The sequence below is a fragment of the Adiantum capillus-veneris genome, chromosome 30 (genome assembly GCF_014529385.1).
Source record: "Adiantum capillus-veneris isolate H3 chromosome 30, ASM1452938v2, whole genome shotgun sequence".
In the NCBI taxonomy this organism is placed as follows: Eukaryota; Viridiplantae; Streptophyta; class Polypodiopsida; order Polypodiales; family Pteridaceae; genus Adiantum; species Adiantum capillus-veneris.
In genome coordinates this window covers 13,860,075-13,866,424 of record NC_140960.1, presented here as the reverse complement: position 1 = coordinate 13,866,424, position 6,350 = coordinate 13,860,075, and positions in this window count along the sequence as shown.

Genomic DNA, 6,350 nt, shown 5'->3' with positions numbered 1-6,350 from the left:
ATAAACAAAAAACCGAAGCTTGTAGTAAGGTAGAATATGACACCTGTGTTACTTGAGCTGCAAGCTCCATTTTAGTAAGTTCAGACAGTGGCAAAAACGAGAAGAAAAAAAGGCCTACTCCAAGGCTAAGTGAGGGCCAGAGTGTGCCCTCACCTTAGTTTATATAGGATGGCATGCACGATCCGAGTGCCAGTAGGTTGAATGCATTTGGCCGCCCTCAACTACGCGAGCCTGTAAGTGCAAATGCCTGGGAAAGGCGATAGAGAGTGGACAGTGGCCGTCTACCCTGTGTGATGATATTACTCGATTCTTCACGCTTTGATTAAGCGGGGAAAAAATACCATTATATGGCAGTTTCCAATGGCAAGGCTAAAGGGTATCATTATTATGCAACCATGGGGGGGGGGGGGGGGGGGGGGGGGGGGGGGGGGGGGTATTTTCAAGAACTTATGACCAGTATACTAGTGTGTGTGTGTGTGTGCGCACGCGCATGTGTGTGTGTGTTTCTCTCTCATCCCTTACTTGCAAGGCTCGCCCCCCCCTTTGTAGGAGTTGTGAAGACTTTTTGGTACACACACAAAGCATCCAATTTCCCTAGTATTTGACCTTTGGACACAGCCTTTGAATTTTGGAACCTTAGCATTTTGGACGTCTTAACGGGCTTAACCTTAGGGTCTTTAAAGCCCATTGTTGCACCTTGATCCTTTGTAGATGCCCCCCCCCCCTTTGGATCCCTATTTTCCCTCCTTTGGATCCCTACTGTGGCCGGCGGTCTGCCAGCTTAACCAATATTCTAGCTTTTTCTCCCCAGGCACTTACCCATATTAAATGATCAATTTAACATGAGAAAATCATTAAGGAGAATTAGATATTAGTTATTATGACATTAGTGATGTGTGGAGCTTAGCATGTGCTATTCTCAGGTCTTCTTCTCCTTTTGCTTTGCATGGTTCATGGTCCGTGTTCATATGAGCACAATCTCCCTCAATGTGATGAAATGGCCTTGTGGTGGCACCAATACATGTACATGGTTATGGGTTACACTTCCTTGTAGATAGCCTTGTCAACTAGTATGGTCGATTGTGTTTTCTCCTTATGACAATGGTCATTTCTTGGCATGAGACTTATGTACAGGTGGTGGTTTTAGCCTATTAACAATTTTGAGTATTGTTATAAATATTTAAAATGATAAACTTTCAAAATAGAGTCACCCTTCGAATTTGAGGGCTCCATATGGATTTATACAGAAAGAAAAGTGGGGTTTCTTTATGGCATTCAAAAAAAAAATAGAGGCACTCTTCTAGTCGCCTCCAAGAGGAAAAATAGTATCGCCCTTCATCGAGCAGTGTTATGCTTCCAGGGCTCATCTCTCTCTCTCTCTCTCTCTCTCTCTCTCTCTCTCTCTCTCTCTCTCACACACACACACACACACACACACACACATTCTAGTGTTGCACTTGAGGATGTAATAGATTTTCAATAGGTGCTTCCCTCCTCTCTTCGCAAAGTATGTCCTCGGGGTGGGGAGAGTAATCTTGGATATAATAAGCATCCAGCTTTTCCATGTTTTCCATCCCCTTCCATTTTGCGGCTATTCTAAATTAGTGTTTGCAAAAAACCTAGGTTTATTGTGTTTTTAACTAGCTTCAATTGTAAAATCCCAGATAGATTCTAAGCTTACCTTGAAGAAAACCAACAAAATTTTGCAAGTTTAAGTATAAATATCATCGATCCTTCAAATTTTGACCTAAAAAATGAAAGAGGTTTTAGTGTGCCCCTTACTTACTTTAAAATTATTTCGATCAATAAAAGATTTGGTAGCCTCTTTGAGACACCCCCCCCCCCCCCGCTTCTCTCTCTCTCTCTCTCTCTCTCTCTCTCTCTCTCTCTCTCTCTCTCTCTCTCTCACACACACACACACACACACACACACACACACACACACACATGCATACATACCCTTCCATTTTGGGACTGTTTGAGACTGGTGTTCGATAAAAACCAGGGTTTAGTATAGCTATGCATGTAGGTGCCTACTAGCACAAGGTTTTTGCTAAAAATTGCATGATGTGTGGAGCTTAGCATGTGCTATTCTCAGGTCTTCTTCTCTTTTTGCTTTGTATGGTTCATGGTGCGTGTTCATATGAGCACAATGTTCCTCAATGTGATGAGATGGCCTTGTGGTGGCACCAATACATGTACATGGTTATGGGTTACGCTTCCTTGTAGATAGCCTTGTGAATTAGTATGGTCGATTGTGTTCTCCTCATGGAAATGGTAATTTCTTGGCATGAGGATTATGTATAGGTGGTGGTTTTAACCTATCAACCGTTTTGAGTATTGTTATAAATATGTAAAATGATAAAATTTCAAAATAAAGTCACTCTTCAAATTTGAGGGCTCCATGCCTTGGGACTAAGCACAGGCATGGGAGGGTGGAATCTATGGTGGGGGGATTGTGGGCCATAGATCTGGGCGCGAATACCCTAGATTACTTTTTTATAATCTAGGGTACCAAAGTAATCTAGGGTACCCGCGTTTTGTAATCTAGGTACCCGCGTTTTAAAGTAATCACGGGCATGGGAGGGTGGGATCTACGATGAGGGGATTGTGCGCCATAGATCTGGGCGCAAATACCTAGATTACTTTTTTGTAATCTAGGGTACCCGCGTTTTGAAGTAATCTAGGGTACCCCATTTTACGGGTGTGGGGTTTGAACGTGTGACCTCAACCATGAGAGGCACATGCCCTAACCACTTCGCCTTGTGCGCATTTCTAAAGCATGGGGGCCCTAATTTACTTAAAATACGTGTGCAAGGCGGCAACCCCCAAAAGTAATATAGGGTACCCTAGATTACTTTTGGTGTTGCGGCCTAGATCTACGACCCACAATACGCCCCACCATAGATCCCACCTTCCCATGCCCGTGCCACTTAGTCCGGAGGGGCTCCATGTGGATTTGTGTAGAAAAAAAGGGGGGTTTTGGCATTAAAAGGCAAAATTAGAGCCACTCTTCAAATCGCCTTCAAGAGGAAAAATAGAGTCACCCTTCATCAAGCATTATTATGCTTCCAGGGCTCCTCTCTCTCTCTCTCTCTCTCTCTCTCTCTCTCTCTCTCTCTAGTGTCGCACGTGAGGATGTAATAGATTTTCAACAGGTGCTTCCCTCCTCTCTTCGCAAAGTATGTCCTTGGGGTGGGGAGAGTAATCTTGGATATTTTCTACGTCTTCCATCCCCTTCCATTTTGAGGCTATTCAAAATCGGTGTTCGCAAAAAATCAAGGTTAATTGTGTTTTTAACCAGCTTAAATTATAAAATCCCATATAGATTTTAAGCTTACCTTGAAGAAAATCAACAAAATTCTGCAAATTTTAGTATAAATATCATCAATTCTTCAAATTATGACCTAAAAATCAAAAGAGGTTTTAGTGTGTCCCTTACTTACTTTAAAATTATCTCAATCAATAAAAGGTTTGGTGCCTTTTTCGAGACCCCTCTCTCTCTCTCTCTCTCTCTCTCTCTCTCTCTCACACACACACACACACACTTCCATTTTGGGACTATTCAAGATTGGTGTTTGATAAAAATTGGGCTTTAGTATATTTTTTAACGGTTTAAAATTGGGCTTTAGTATATTTTTTAACGGCCAAACTCACAATCAAAGTGTAGTGTATTAAACATGTGAAGAAAACTTACAAGGGAGCCGTAAGCTCTTACTCAGTCTTGAGGAGACATGTTGTACATCGAAGACTTCACCAGTCATTCCTCAAGAAAATTTACTCGCACAGTTAAACAAGTCCCTCTAAGTTCTTCTTCATGATAGAAACTAATCATGATATAGGATATATAACTAATAATATAATTTATTTATTTATTTTAATTTATTTAAAATGGTAATGTGCAATGTGCACCTTTCACCTTATTATTTAAGTGAGACTTTTTCTAATATATAAACCATTTGTAACTATATATGTATAATGAATACTATAATTTTATATTAAAACATAACAAAAATTTCATGTGATTGTAAGCACTCATTTAAACTTACTCTCCATAAATCTCATCCCCCCTTAACTTAGCAGGCCTTCATGCCTCCTCACCTTGTTTACATGTGGTTAACCTCGCGGTTTTTTGGATCCTCAAATATAGAATCTTGAAAGGGTATATATGATGTCATAATGAATCTTGGAAAGAGTGAATGAGCTAGTGTAGCAATGGGGAAAGTTGTGAGCATTTTGTTAAACTATATTGATATGACAAACTAAAGTTTGTGCAGTAAAAATAAAATCCTTACAAAACATTTAATGTAAAATGCAAAAGTGAAAGGTAAGATCGTAAGAAATGGTAAAAAGATTGTAAGAAATGACATCTTTGCACCAATGTAAGAAATGACAAGTCTTTTCAAATGTAAAGTCAAAAGACTTTCTACTCTACATAGAATAAATGTAAATGTTCCACTTTGATTGTACACAACAAAAAAGGGATAATTCTAGTGGAGGTTTTGCTACTTAATACAAATTTACTTTTTGAAGATATAACAAAAAAAGAAGAATTTTAGTAAAGATTTTGCTATTTAATGGAAACTTAAGTTTTGAAGATATATCTGGCTTTATCTTTTCAAGAGGCTTTTTTCAATACCAATATTGATATTTTTAAAAATTTTGGAAGTGTGTATTTATTCGCCCGTAGAAAATGGATTAAATGCCCAACAAGGGCCAACCTTCACATTAGCACCCCAAATGGGTAGAGAGATTTCCCAATTGATGGACCTTTTACCAATTCTTGGATATTTTGTTTTTTTTATTTTTTGTTTTTTTATTTTTTGTTTTTTAGAGTTAACTTGTGGGCCATGCTTAAAAATCTATAAATTCTTTAAATTTTGGCAGGCAAGGGTGCCTATCAAAAACCAAAGAGAGAGAGAGAGAGAGAGAGAGAGAGAGAGAGAGAGAGAGGACAACTTTTTAGTGCCCAACGAATGACATAGGAGGACAGAGAAAGAAAGATCAAAATGTTCAAGAGTGTAGGAGCAATGTAAAGAGACATTAAAAGTTGCATGAGAGGGAATATCTATGGGGAGGAGGAGAAAAAGGAGGAGGAGGAGGAGGAGAGAGAGAGAGAGAGAGAGAGAGAGAGAGAGAGAACAAAAGTAAATATCTATGGGGAGGAGGAGGAGGAGGAGGAGAGAAATAGAGAGAAGACAAAGAAGAAGAGAAACGACTTCATACATGTAGGAAATATGATAGGGTATTTCAAAATACACCTTGTAGCTATAACTCTTCTCTTTCGAGCACCACCTCCTTTGGGAGCAAGGGTATCTATGGATGAGAAGCTCCTCTTATGCTCCCTTGCACCTAAAGGTGTCTCTTTCAAACTCAATATAGTACCCTCAAGCTTTGCAATCTTACCATCCTTCTCTTCCACATGTCGCTGAAGAGTTTGTGCTTCTTTCTCCACATGAATGATCCTTTGTTGCAAATAGCAGTGTTATGAGTGACCTTCACCATGGAGTTGTTGTGCAGTTTGCAAATAATGACGCTTTGAGGGTGCAAAGTCCTTTGGCATCCAAACATGTAGAGAAATCGTTTTTGAACTTGATGATCTTGTTGTGGATGGGAGGTTTGTAATGTCACCTAGTTCCATGGCAAGGGGAATAAAGATGGCCTCGAGCAAGAGTGGAGAGCTGCAGTAGAGCCACAAAGGGGAGAGGTGTGCTATGGAGTGAAGATCTATGGGATGGAGAGTTGCAAGAGAGCAACGGAGTGGAGAGGAGAGCTATGGGATGGAGAGCTCCAGGAGAGCTATGGAGTGGAGAGCTATGGGATGGAGAGCTGCAGAAGAGCTATGGAGTGCAAAGCTATGGGGGGGAGCCGCAACAAAGCTATGGAGTGGATCTGCAACAAGGAGAGGGAAAGAGAAAGGGTGTGTACTGAAAAGTAGAAGAGAGAAGAGAGAGGGAGAGGAGTGAGAGAGGGAAGGAGGAAGAGTATGTGCTGAAAATTAGGAGAGAGAAGAGAGATGGAGAGGAGTGAGAGAGAGGGGAGTGATTTTGGAGGGAAATAAAAAAGGTGGAAAGTTTGATATTTTGTAGGTCTAGCAGTGAGATGAGAGAGAATATTGATTTTTGGGTATACATATAGGTTGGGGAGAAGTTTTGAGTAAAAGTGAGATTTTTTTGAATTTTTTGAAAAAAATGCTTTTTTGGGCTGAGACTATGGACGCCCTTGATGATGTGGCAAAAAAAGGGGGAGGGTAGTTATTGTCATGAGGACCACCACTCTTTTGGGTAGAGAGAAAATGTATCTATCCTCCCTCCCTAGCCTCTATTTCAACCTACAAAAAACGTATGACA